The 13,330-nt window shown below is 39.8% G+C and overlaps 1 long non-coding RNA gene across 3 annotated transcripts in view; it reads right to left on the bottom strand.

Annotated features, from left to right (window-relative positions):
• LOC116661765 overlaps positions 1-13,008 on the bottom strand; it is a 37,221-nt gene extending 24,213 nt beyond the window's left edge. For 2 of the 3 annotated variants that reach the window (XR_004317729.1, XR_004317727.1), the window contains exons 1-2: positions 4,185-4,618; positions 2,248-2,817 (exon numbers count right to left, since the gene is read on the bottom strand). This is a non-coding gene — a long non-coding RNA (uncharacterized LOC116661765). Of the gene's footprint in view, positions 1-2,247; positions 2,818-4,184; positions 4,619-12,802 lie in introns of those variants that run through there. The other variant, XR_004317728.1, reaches the window with a different exon arrangement.
• Positions 13,009-13,330: the final 322 nt, after the last annotated feature.

The raw sequence follows: 13,330 nt of genomic DNA, 5'->3' as shown, positions 1-13,330 counted from the left end.
GAAGCTTCATTTCCACAAGTGGAAATGTCCTGTGAACTTTCAGGATTCTGAGATAAGCGTAATAAAAATGAGGTTATACTAATCAAAATATTATGGTGTGTTCATCACAACAAAGGCAACACCAGCAATTCGAGATATACCAGACAACACACACAAGAACAGGACATAGAATCGATGTCTAGGAAAAATTGTCCTGACAGAAACATCGTGGAATTGCATACACCAATGGGTCTATAAAATTTAATGAACAAAACCCTATAATTCTACTTTAGATACCTGATAGTACTTGACCAGTAGAGATAGAGAAGAATAGGAAAAGAACAGGAAGTACCATTTTCAGTTCCAAAGAGATTGAAGACCCCAAAAATAAGCTTAAATGACTAGACTGCTTAACGCTTCCAGAGCAAGCATTGAAAATGGAGGTGAGGAAAACACTGAAGAAATAGAGCGTCTCAGATTCACAAAAGGCAGAATACCAGAAAAGGAGAAGATAAAATCTAAAGATGAGCCAAATAATATAAGGAAACTCAAATGATGAGTTAATAACAGGGCTAAAGTCAGTCCTTAGCAGACTAGATATTGCAGAGGGACTCATGAATGACTGTGAAGACAGGGGAACAGAAATCTCACGAGCAGAAGAATACATAGAAAAGCAAGTGTAAACCAATGCAAACATTTCTGTTGAATCATGGCGTAAGACAAAGCATGAAAAATTATGAAACCTGAGTCCCAGATGGGAATGCAAGAGATTAAAAAAAAAAAATGTCTGAGAATTTATTTGTAGAAAATTCAGACTGAAACTATCTGAAAGCCAAGAAATTATCATCTATAAGATTTCAGGAAGTACACAGCGTCCAAAGTAGTTGGAATCCCAACAGACCAACAAGCTGCTGTATACTTCAAATCTACAAAGTTCATGATCATCCCATTGATTTAAAATGCACTAGACGAAAGCAACTTAGTCACAACAGAACCTCCAGAGGGCTTTCAGCAGATATCTCGACAGAAATATTGCAGGACAGGGAGGAGTGCCAGGACATAGACCATAAACACAATGAGATAAATCTGCAACATAGGTTAGCCTATGCCACATGTCTGCCATTAATAATAACGGCAGAGCTAGAGAATTTCACAGACCGGCAAAACTTAAAAGAAATCAGCAGTTCGAAACTAACCCTAAAAGGAACATTGAGAATTCTACCCTGAATAGAAAGTAGCAAGATGTAATGGGTATAAGAAAACCATTACGGGAAATGCATGAAGAGCTTGAGATTCAAAGATTAAAAAAGAAGAAGGCAGGGAGGACAGCAAAAACTTACAGATGGGAGAGGGAAGCAGGAAATCATAGGTGATTTTAAGCACTATCTTAACTGAATCAGCTTCAATGACTCTCTGTTTGAAGCAAACTGAGCGATGCATGGCCTAATGTGTTTGCAAAACATATAAGAAGAGAAGAAACAATCAATGAAACAAACACAAAAGGGTACAGTTGGCTGACATATATCAAAGAAACCATGAATATTCAAAAGAAAATACTCAAAGTGATGTCATGGATCATTCAGCACGCATCGACTCAGTATCGATGCTTGCATATACACAACACTCTTGTATTCAGAAAAATCATGCGTGCATAAATATTCATAAATATTGATTCATAAGTGTATATAGTGACCTAAATCAAATGCCGAGTTTGAATAAAACGTATTCATAGAATGTGATATAGACTTACATGTTTTCCAACAGGATAAATGAATGCCATATAATACCATAGGTAGAGACGAAATGGCATAAGCCTATAAGAAACACAAGTAGCTCTGCAAAACTATACAAAGTTCTAAAGAGGAATACAGTAAAGTGCACATAGGGATTGGTTGCATTTCTTGGAATTTCAGCCCCCATGAAACAATTAGATATATATTCTGAGAGTGTGGGTGTTTCAGCATAAAGCAACAAACGGATATGTATTCTGGGTGAATGGATATTACACAAACATAATTTCCTTTAGTGTGTCTCTGTCAAGTGTGTACTTTTAGAAAGTTTAAACACCTGTGAAACCATAAATTATAAATGGACACATTTCCATCCCTTTGCACAGTTTATATGGATCTGAACCAAAGGAAAGAGGGGAGAAAAAAGGACCATGGGACGCTAGTGGATAGAATCACATTAACCTTTGGAATCTGTCGTCTGATGCAGCCCCTCCACCAACAATAACAAGAAGCAGCAACCATTGGAGATGGCAGTTACCATTTGGAATCCAGGTGGAATGTTGGTGGGTACCACGAGGCTTGTTGTGGCTGGTGGATCCAAGGAAACTGGGCAGAATTCTGTGCGTGGATCTGTGTGATGGAGGGGCTTCCGCCCTCTGGGGAGCTTGTCTTAGGTCTGGTTTTCGGGAAGCTGTGTAAGTTCGAGATACTGCTGCTGCCCAAAGACATGAGATTTCGGGTCAGTTTCCAGAACCTGAAAGGGCAGACAGTGGAAGATCTGCCTGTCATCAGCTTACTGGTGAGGCTCTGAGGTCCTTTCAAAATGGCCAATTCCTCTTGAAGTCGACTTTATGGGAGACACAAAGAGAAGCTGGCAGAAAAGCTGGCTGCACTGATTGAGGAGAGATGCGAACATATTCATGAGATATGTTCTGATACAATGGAGAATACTGACATGGAGACATCTGTAGAGAACACCAGGCTCAAAAGACCTTCATGAGACATATTGAACCTCGCTGATACTGGCAGAAATATATGGAGTGTCAACGTGTCCTTGAAGAAGTTACTCAATTCCCTGCTCCAAGAACGGGTCCAAGATTCCTGACGTCTACAAGAGAAGAGATGGGAGAAATGACAAAAGCGCTAGTGTTCCTGGAAGGGGTCTTCAGAATCCACACGTCCGAAGGGGCATTTACAAACAATTTAGACCAAAATGCACCAAGACCATGTAAGACTTTGCCAATTAACTCCCTAGCTATCAAGACCATGCTCTAAACTCCCTTCCACTTAGGCATCCATTGTAAAGATCAGCACCTAATGTGAAATGAAGCCAGTAGGAGAATTGCAATCCCCTCCTAGAATCAGGGTCCCAACACATTTACACTCTGAGAACAACAGTGTACTCCTTAAATATCAAATGCTATCCACTAACATAGATATGATTTGAATAGTTAGCTCACACAAAAGAAATGATGATCTTCCCCTAGATTCAACAAATAATGGGGTTATGTCTTCTTTGGAGTGAAGGGAGTGTGGTAAGTGAGGGGAATATTTCACTGAACTTGAATAGGTATTAGGCCTCAGTTTCACAAGGCAGTATAGTGAAATATTATGTCAGATAGTGAACTGAAATGTAAAATAGCCAAAGACATTAAAGACACAGGTTATGTGGACCGTCTTTCCCTTCAGTCAAGCCCCGGGTGCACTATATCATGAGGGTGCAGACTTGGTATTGTAAAATACTTTACCCTTCATGATCATAAGACGAAGGGTTCTCATCAATGATAAAATACAACATGGTTCTCAAAAGCCTAGCATAGCTACAGAAGTATTCTCATAGCTATTGTGCCTCTAGGTGCTTTAGGAACCAAGCATAAATGTAGATATTTCGTTTGGATTTTCTTGTATTTAAGTAGAGAGGAATGTTACACTTTGAAATGCCAACATTGGCCAGTAAGGGTCACTGTAATTAAAGGGCAAACCTTGCAGAAGGGAAACGCAGTTTGGGGGTTATTTCACGGTTCAAATATTTATTTCCTTGTTCCTGTTGGTGTTGGAGGCTTCAAGTGTAAAGAGTTGACATGTCCCGATCAAAATTTGGACTGCTGTTTTACATTCTATCTGTCTTTTTTTCCTTAGAACTGACAAAACGTTACAAAAATAGACAAGTCTGGCTTCTAGGTAGATTTAGTATGTTTCAGAAATTAACTTCATTTTCATATAAATCCCAAAACATGTAAATCGATTCTATTAAACATTTTAAAAACTGCAACTGTGTTATCAACACATTGTCAAAACTGGAGTCTTCGGGAAACACTCTTACCATGGCTGTATAAAATACAGAGCAAAATAAACATCATATTTCTGTGAACTATATCTGAAAAGTGATGATTTATCAATGACCAGTTGGCAGAGAATCAGTGCAACTTGCGCTCACTTGCTCCCATGTACACAGTAATGTAAACATCCACTCACCCAGCCCTTGGCACAGGACACTTGCCGAAGAGTGGTCTGTTATTTCCAAAGACAACATGAGGCCTCAGAGTCCTTGAAAGAGGAGAAGGTAATGTACAGAATGTAAACCACTACAGGATCTGACCTCTGGTAATGGAGCAGCAATGGTGAAACTCTGCTTTACTTGGACGCACACTCTCAAGCTGACTGCACACATGGGATTGAAGGTGATGCACTGAGTGTTAGAAGAGTGCACAGCAGATGCTTGCCTGACAGGACTCAAAGAAATCAGCACAAAATATCCGCACAAATGATTCTGAGATCAAGAAAAGAGCTGCCAAATTTGAGCTAGCAGAGGCATCAGAAAATGAGGGATAGGGGTACGGATGATGGCACACACTTAGTCTCAGGGATCTGGATTGCGTTGTGGGTTGTGGTGGGTCCTATCAAGAGAGCAAACCAACTTGAGACCCCAATGAGTAAGCAACTACTCTAGTGCGTGAGTTTGAGTTTATGGATATGTCCCATGGCCACATCCACTGCATCAGCATGACCAAGGGCCAATTTGGCATTTTGCCAATAAAGCACGTGGGGGGATCATACAGAAATATTGCACATTGTGTCTGAGTGATCAAGGGGGCCTTGTGATTGAAATCAGTATTAAAAGCTTTGGGATCTGTTACCTTCATAACCTGAAGAAAGATTACAGTTTCATTTGAGGAAGAGGATGCGGAAGAGCACTGTGGTTGCCTTCATGAACCCATGACACAAGGATGAGTGAACAAGGAATAGTTGTCAAAGTCCACAGCGTGAGAAGATGAAGAATTACCTTCAGCATTATGTCCCAAATGCAGATGCTACATTTTGGATGGCACTGACAATGTACTGCACAGAGGACAAATACATTGGTATGCGGGATCATTCCAGCAGGCCCTGTTTTATGACATCCATAGATATGTCTCCACTGGTGTTTCTGTAGACAGAGAAGCTCTGGGAACAACTGGTAATATTGGGACATTCCCATGGAAATAGAAAGCACAAGCTCACTGTCAGCTTCCTGTTTTGGAAATGCTCCAAGATGACATACAGCAGAATTCAGAGCTGAAAATCTTTAGAAGCTTCTTTTTCACAAATGGAAGTGTCCTGTGCACTTTCAGTATTCTGAGATAATTTTAATAAATATGAGGATATACTAATCGAAATATTATGGAGTGTTCATCACAACAAAGGCAACACCAGCTATTAGAGATATACCAGACAACACACACAGGAACAGGACATAGAATCGATGTTAAGGAAAAATTGTCCTCAAAGTAATATCATGGAATTGCTTACACCAAAGAGTCTATTATATTCACATAACAAAACCCTATAATTCTACATTATAGCTGATAGTACTTGACCAGTAGAGATAAAGAAGAATAGGTAAAGATACTAAAAGTACCATTTTCAGTTCCAAAGATATTGAAGGCCCAAAAAATAAGCTTTCAAACGACAAGACTGCATAATGCTACCTGAGCAAGCATTGAAATTACAGGTGAGGAAAACACTGTAGGAAAAGAGTGTCTCAGATTCACAAAAGGCAGAATACCAGATATGGGAAAGAAAAAATCTAAAGACGAGCCAAATAATATAAGAAAACTCAAATGATGTGATAATAACAGGGCTAAAGTCAGTCCTAAGCAGACTAGATAATGAAGAGGGACACGTGAAAGGCTGTGACGACAGGGGAACAGAAATCCCACGAGCTGAAGAAGACATAGGAAAGCAAGTGTAAACAAATGCAAACATTTCTGTTGAATCATGGCATAAGACAAAGCATGAAAGACTGTGATACCTAAGATTCCCAGATGGGAATGCAAGAAATTAAAAAAAAAAAAAAAAGGCTGAGGAATTATTTGTAGAAAATTCAGACTGAAACTATCTGAAAGCCAAGAAAGAATCATCTATAAGATTTCAGGAAGTACACAGCATCCAAAGGAGATGGAATCCCAATATACCAACAAGCTGCCGTATACTTCAAATCTACAAAGTTCACGATCATCCCATTGATTTAAAATGTACTAGACGAAAGCAACTTAGTCACAACAGAAACTGCAGAGGGGTTTCAGCTGATATCTCGCAGAAATATTGCAGGAGAGGGAGTAGTGCCAGGATATAGACCATAAACTGAATGAGAAAAGGCTGCAAACTAGGTTAGCCTATGCCACATGTCCGCAAATAATAATAACGGCAGAGCTAGAGAATTTCACAGAACGGCAAAACTTAAAAGAAATCAGCAGTTCGAAACTAACCCTAAAAGAAAAATTGAGAATTCTACCCTGAACAGAAAGTAGCAAGATGTAATGGTTATAAAAAAACCATTACTGGAAATGCAGGAAGAGCTTGAGATTCAAAGAATAAAAAAGAAGAAGGCAAGGAGGACAGCAAAATCCTAGAGTTGCGAGAGGGAAGCAGGAAATCATAGGTGATATTAAGCACTATCTTAACTGAATCAGCTTCTATGACTCTCTGTTTGAAGCAACCAGAGAGATGCATGGCCTAATGTGTTTGCAAAACAAACAACAAGCAGACAAACAATCAATCAAACAAACACAAAATGGGTACGGTTTTCTGACATATACCAAAGAAACCATGAATATTCAAAAGAAAATACTCAAAGTGATGTCAACTATCATAAATTACCCATCGACTCATTATCGATGCTTGCATGTCCTCAACACGCTTGTATTCAGAAAAATCATGCGTGCATAAATATTCATAAATATTGATTCATAAGTGTATATCTTGACACAAATCAAATGCCGAGTTTGAATAAAATGTATTCATAGACCGTGATATGGACTTACATGATTTCCAACAGGATGAATGAACGCCATATACTACCCTAGGTAGAGACGAAATGGCATAAGCCAATAAAAAAAAAAGTAGCTCTGCAAAACTATACAAAGGGCTAAAGAGAAAGACAGTAAAGGGCACATAGGGATTGGTTTCATTTCTTGGAATTTCATCCCCCATGAAACAATTAGATTTATATTCTGAGAGTGTGGGTGATTCAGCAGAAAGCAACAAATGGATATGTATTCTGGGTGAATGGATATTACACAAACATAATTTCCTTTAGGGTTTCTCTGGGAACTGTGTACTTTTAGAAAGTTTAAAGTCGTGTGAAACCATATTAAAAATTGACACATTTCCCTAAGTTTGTACTGTGTAAACAGACCTGAACCAAAGGAAAGTGGGAACAAAAAAGGACCATGGGACGCTAGTGGATAGAATCACATTAACCTTTGGAATCTGTCATCTGATGCAGCCCCTCACTCAAAAATAACAAGCTGCAGCAACCATTTGAGATGGCAGTTACCGTTTGGATTCCTGTGGAATGTCGCTGGGTACCTCGAGGCTTTTGTGGCTGGTGGATCCAAGGAAACTGGGCAGAATTCTATGGGTGGATCAGTGAGATGGAGGGGCTGCCGACCTCTGGGGATCTTGTCTTAGGTCTTGTTCGGGGACGCTGTGTAAGTTCGAGATAATGCTGCTGCCCAAAGACCTGAAGATTCACGGGTAAGTTTCCAGAACCTGAGAGGGCAGACAGTGGAAGATCTGCCTGTCATCAGCTTACTGGTGAGGCTCCGAGGTACTTCCAAACTGGCCAAGTCCTGTTGAAGTCGACTTATGGGAGACACGAAGAGAAGCTGGCAGAAAAGCTGGCTGCACTGATTGAGGAGAGATGCGAACATATTGCATGAGAGTTGTTCTGCTACAATGGAGAATACCTGGCATGGAGACATCTCTAGAGAATACCAAGGCTCGAAAGACATTCATGAGACCTACTGAACTCGCTGATACTGGCAGAAACTATATCGGAGTGTCAACGTGTCACTTGAAGAAAGTCACTCAATTCCCTGCTCCAAGTACGGGTCCAAGATTCCTGATGTCTACAAGAGAAGAGGTGGGAGAAATCATAAAAATCTCTCGTGTTCTTGGAAGAAGTCGTTAGAATCCACACGTCCCAAGGGCCATTTACAAACAATTCAGAACGAAATGCACCAATCCCAGGTAACAGTTGGCTCATTATCGCCCTAGGTATCAGGCCAGAGCTCTAAGCTCCATTCCACTCAGGCATCCATTTTAAAGATCAGCACCTGAGGTGAAATGAAGCCAGTAGGAGAATAGCAAGCACCTCCTAGAATCAGGGTTCCAACAGATTCACACTCTGAGAACAACAGTGAATTCCTTAAAGATCAAATACTGTCGAATAAAATAGATATGAATTGAATACTTAGCTTACCAAATAATGATGACCTTCCCCTAGATTCAGCAAATGCTTGAGTTATATCTTCTTTGGGGTGAAGGGAGTGTGGTAAGTGAGGGGAAAATTTGAATGAACTTCAATAGGTATTAGGCCTCAGTTTCACAAGACAGTATAGTGAAATATTATAAGTCAGATATTGAACTGAACAATGTAAGTCGCAAAAGACATTAAAGACACAGGTTATGTGGACCGTCTTTCCCTTCATTCAAGCCCCGGGTGCACTATATCATGGGGGTGCAGGCTTGGTTTTGTTAAATTGCTTTACCCATCATGATCGGAAGATTAAGCATTCTCATCACTGATAAAACAAAACCTGGTTCTCAAAAGCCTAGCATAGCTGCAGAAGTATTCTCATAGCTATTGTGACTCTAGGTGCTTTAGGAATCAAGCCTAAATATATAAATTTTGTTTGGAATTTCTTGTATAAAGTAGAGAGGAATGTTATATCTTGAAATGCCAACACTGGCCAGTATGTGTCATTGGAAGTAAAGGGCAACTCTTGCAAAAGGGAAACCCAGTTTGGGGGTTATTTCACGGTTCCAATAGTTATTTCCTGGTTCCTGTTGGTGGTTGAGGCTTCAAGAGAAAAGGGTTGACATGTCCCATTCAAAATTTGGACTGCTGTTTTATATTATAACTGTCAATTTTTTCTTAGAGCTGAAAAAATGTTACAAAAATAGACAAGTCTGGCTTCTATGTAGATTTAGTATATTTCAAAAACTAACTTCATTTTCATATAAATCCCAAAACATGAAAAACAATTCTATTAAACAATTTAATAACTGCAACTGAGTTATCAACACAATGTCAAATATGGAGTCTTCGGGAAACACTCCCACCATGGCTGTATAAAATATAGAGCAAAATAAACATCATATTTCTGTGAATTATATCTGGAAAGTGATGATTTATCAATGACCAGATGGCAGAGAAACAGTGCAACTTGCGCTCACTTGCTCCCATGTACATAGTAATGTAAACATCCACTCACCCAGGCCTTGGCACAGGACACTTGCCGAAGAGTGGTCTGTTATTTCCAAAGACAACATGAGGCCTCAGAAACTTTGAAGGACGTGATGGTAATGTACAGAATGGAAAACACTACAGGATCTGAACTCTGGTAAAGGAGCAGCAAATATGAAACTCTGCTGTACTTGGATGCACACTCTCAAGCTGACTGCACACATGGGATTGAAGGTGATGCACTGAGTGTTAGAAGAGTGCACAGCAGATGCTTGTCTGACAGGACTCAAAGAAATCAGCACAAAATATCCCAATTGATTCTGAGATCAAGAACCGAGCTGCCAAATTTGAGGTAGCAGAGGCATCAGAAAATGAGGGATAGGAGTACGGATGATGGCACATACTTAGTCTCAGGGATCTGGATTGTATTGTGGGTTGTGGTGTGTCCTATTAAGAGAGCAAGCCGACTTGTGACCCCAATGAGAAAGCAACCACACTAGAGCGCTAAATTGAGTATATCGATACGTCCCATGGCCACATCCAATACATCAGCATGACCAAGGGCCAATTTGGAATTTCGCCAATAGAGCATGTGTGCAGATCAATCAGAGATATTGTGCATTAGGTCTGAGCGATCCAGTGGCCTTGGGATTGAAATCAGTATTAAAAGATTTGGGATCGGCTACATTCATAACCTGGGACAGGGATGTACGGATTGGTTTGCGGAAGAGAATTCGGTACAGCTCTGTGGTTGCATTCGTGCACCCATGACCCAAGGATGAGGGATCAAGGAAGAGTGGTCAAAGTCCACATAGTGAGAAGTTGAAGCATTTCCTTCAGCATTATCTCCCAAATGCAGATGCTAAATTTTGGATGGCACTGACATGGTACTGCCCAGAGGACACAAAGATCGGTCTGCGGGATCATTCCAGCAGTCCCTGGATGTATGACATCCATACATATGTTTCCACTGGTTTTTCTGTAGACAGAGAAGCTCTGGGAAGAACTGGTAACATTGGGACATTCCCATGGCAATAGAAAGCACAAGCGCACTCTCAGTTTGCTGTTTTGGAAAGACTCCCAATATGACGTACAGCAGAATGCCGAGCTGAAAACTTTAAGCTTCATTTCCAGAAGAGGAAGTGTACTCTGCACTTTCAGAATGTGAGTAAGTGCAATAAAACGAAGTTTTACTAATCGAAATTTTATGCTGTGTTCATCACAACAAAGGCAACACCAGCAATTAGAGTTATACCAGACCACACACACAAGAGCAGGACATAGAATCAATGTGTAGGAAAAATTTTCCTCACAGAAATATCATGGAATTGCTTACAAAAATAGTCTATAATATTCACTTATCAAAGCCCTATAATTCTACATTAGATACCTGATAGTACTTGAACAGTAGAGATAAAGAAGAATAGGCAAAGAAAAAGGAAGTACCATTTTCATTTCCAAAGAGACTGAAGGCCGAAAAATTAAGGTTTCAAACAACTAGGCTGCATAACAGTACCAGAGCAAGCATTGAATTTGGTGGTGAGGAAAACACTGAAGAAAAAGAGTGTCTCAGAATCACAAAAGGCAGAATACCAGAAAAGGAGTAGCGAAATTCTAAGGACGAGACAAATAATATCAGAAATCTCAAATGATGAGATAATAACAGTGTTAAACACAGTACTAAGCACACTAGATAATGCAGAGGGACTCGTGAATGACTGTGAAGACAGGGGAACAGAAATCCCACGAGCAGAAGAATACATAGAAAAGCAAGTGTAAACCAGTGCAAAAATTTCTGTTGAATCATGGGGTAAGACAAATCATGAAAGACTACGAAACATAAGAGTCCCAGAAGGGAATGCAAGAGATTAAGAAAAAAATATCTGAAAATATATTTGTAGAAATATCAGACTGAAATATTCTGAAAGCCAAGAAATAATCATCTATAAGATTTCACGAAGTACACAGCGTCCAAAGGATGTGGAATCCCAATAGACCTACAAGCAGCTGTATAATTTCAATCTACAAAGTTCACGAACATCCCATTGATTTAAAATGCACCTAGACGAAAGCAACTTATTCACAACAGAACCTCCAGAGGGCTGTCAGCTGATATATCGACAGAAATATTGCAGGACAGGGAGGAGTGCCAGGATATAGACCATAAACTGAATGAGATAAATCTGCAACCTAGGTTAGCCTATGCCACATGTCCGCCATTAATAATATTGGCAGAGCTAGAGAATTTCACAGACTGGCAAAACTTAAAAGAAATCAGCAGTTCGAAACTAACCCTAAAAAAAAATTGAGAATTCTACCATGAATAGAAAGTAGCAAGATATAATGGGTATAAGAAAACCATTACTGGAAATGCAGGAAGAGCTTGAGATTCAAAGAATAAAAAAGAAGAAAGCAAGGAGGACAGCAAAACCCTAGAGTTGTGAGAGGGAACAGGAAATCATAGGTTATTTAAACACTATCTTAACTGAAACAGCTTCTATGACTCTCTGTTTGAAGCAAACGGAGAGATTAATGGACTAATGTGTTTGGAAAACAAACAACAAGGAAACAAACAATCAATCAAACAAACACAAATTGGGTTCGGTTGTCTGACATATACCAAAATAACCATGAATATTCAAAAGAAAATACTCAAAGTGATGTCATGGATCATTCAGCACACATTGAGCCAGTATCGATGCTTGCATGCAGTCAACACGCTTGTATTCAGAAAAATCATGAGTGCATAAATATTCATAAATATTGATTCATAAGAGTATATCGTGACCCAAATCAAATGCCGAGTTTGAATAAAATGTAGTCATTGAACGTGATATAGACTTACATGTTTTCCAACAGGATGAATGAAAGCCATATACTACCCTAGGTAGAGACGAAATGGCATAAGCCAAAAAGAAACACAAGTAGCTCTGCAAAACTATACAAAGAGCTAAAGAGAAAGACAGTAAAGGGCACATAGGGATTGGTTATTTTCTTGGAATTTCAGCCCCCATGAAAAAATTAGATATATATTCTGAGAATGTGGGTGTTTCAGCAGAAAGCAACAAACGGATATGTATTGGGGGTGAATGGATATTACACAAACATAATTTCCTTAGTGTGTCTCTGAGAACTGTGTACTTTTATAAAGTTTAAAGTCGTGTGAAACCATAAACTATAATTGGAAATATTTCCCTCCGTTTGCAAAGTGTATATGGATCTAAACCAAAGGAAAGAGTGAAGAAAGAAGGACCATGGGACGCTAGTGGATAGAATCATATTAACCTTAGTAATCTGTCTTCTGATGCAGCCACTCCACCAACAATAACAAGATGCAGCAACATTTGGAGATGGCATTTACCAGTTGGATTCCAGGTGGAATATTGGTGGGTACCACGAGGCTTGTAGTGGCTGGTGGATCTAGGTAACTGGGCAGAATTCTGTGGGTGGATCAGTGTGATGGAGGGGCTGCAGCCCTCTGGGGAGCTTGTCTTAGGTCTTTTTTTCGGGAAGCTGTGACACTTCGAGATACTACTGCTGCCCAAAGACATAAGATTGCGAGTCAGTTTCCTGAACCTGAAAGGGCAGACATTGGACGATCTGCATGTCATCAGGTTACTGGTGAGGCTCCGAGGTCCTTACAAAATGGCCAATTACACATGAAGTCGACTATATGGGAGACACAAAGAGAAGCTGGCAGAAAACCTGGTGAACTGATTCAGGAGAGATGAGAACACATTCATGAGAGTTCTTCTGCTACAATGGAGAATATTGGCATGGAGACATCTGTAGAAAACACCAGACTCAAAAGACCTTCATTAGACATATTGAACCCCGCTGATACAGGTAGAAATATATGGAGTCTCAACGTGTCCTTGAAGAAGTTACT

Source organism: Camelus ferus, chromosome 36, assembly GCF_009834535.1.
Source record: "Camelus ferus isolate YT-003-E chromosome 36, BCGSAC_Cfer_1.0, whole genome shotgun sequence".
Classification (NCBI taxonomy): Eukaryota; Metazoa; Chordata; class Mammalia; order Artiodactyla; family Camelidae; genus Camelus; species Camelus ferus.
This window is presented reverse-complemented; position numbering and strand designations above follow the sequence as displayed.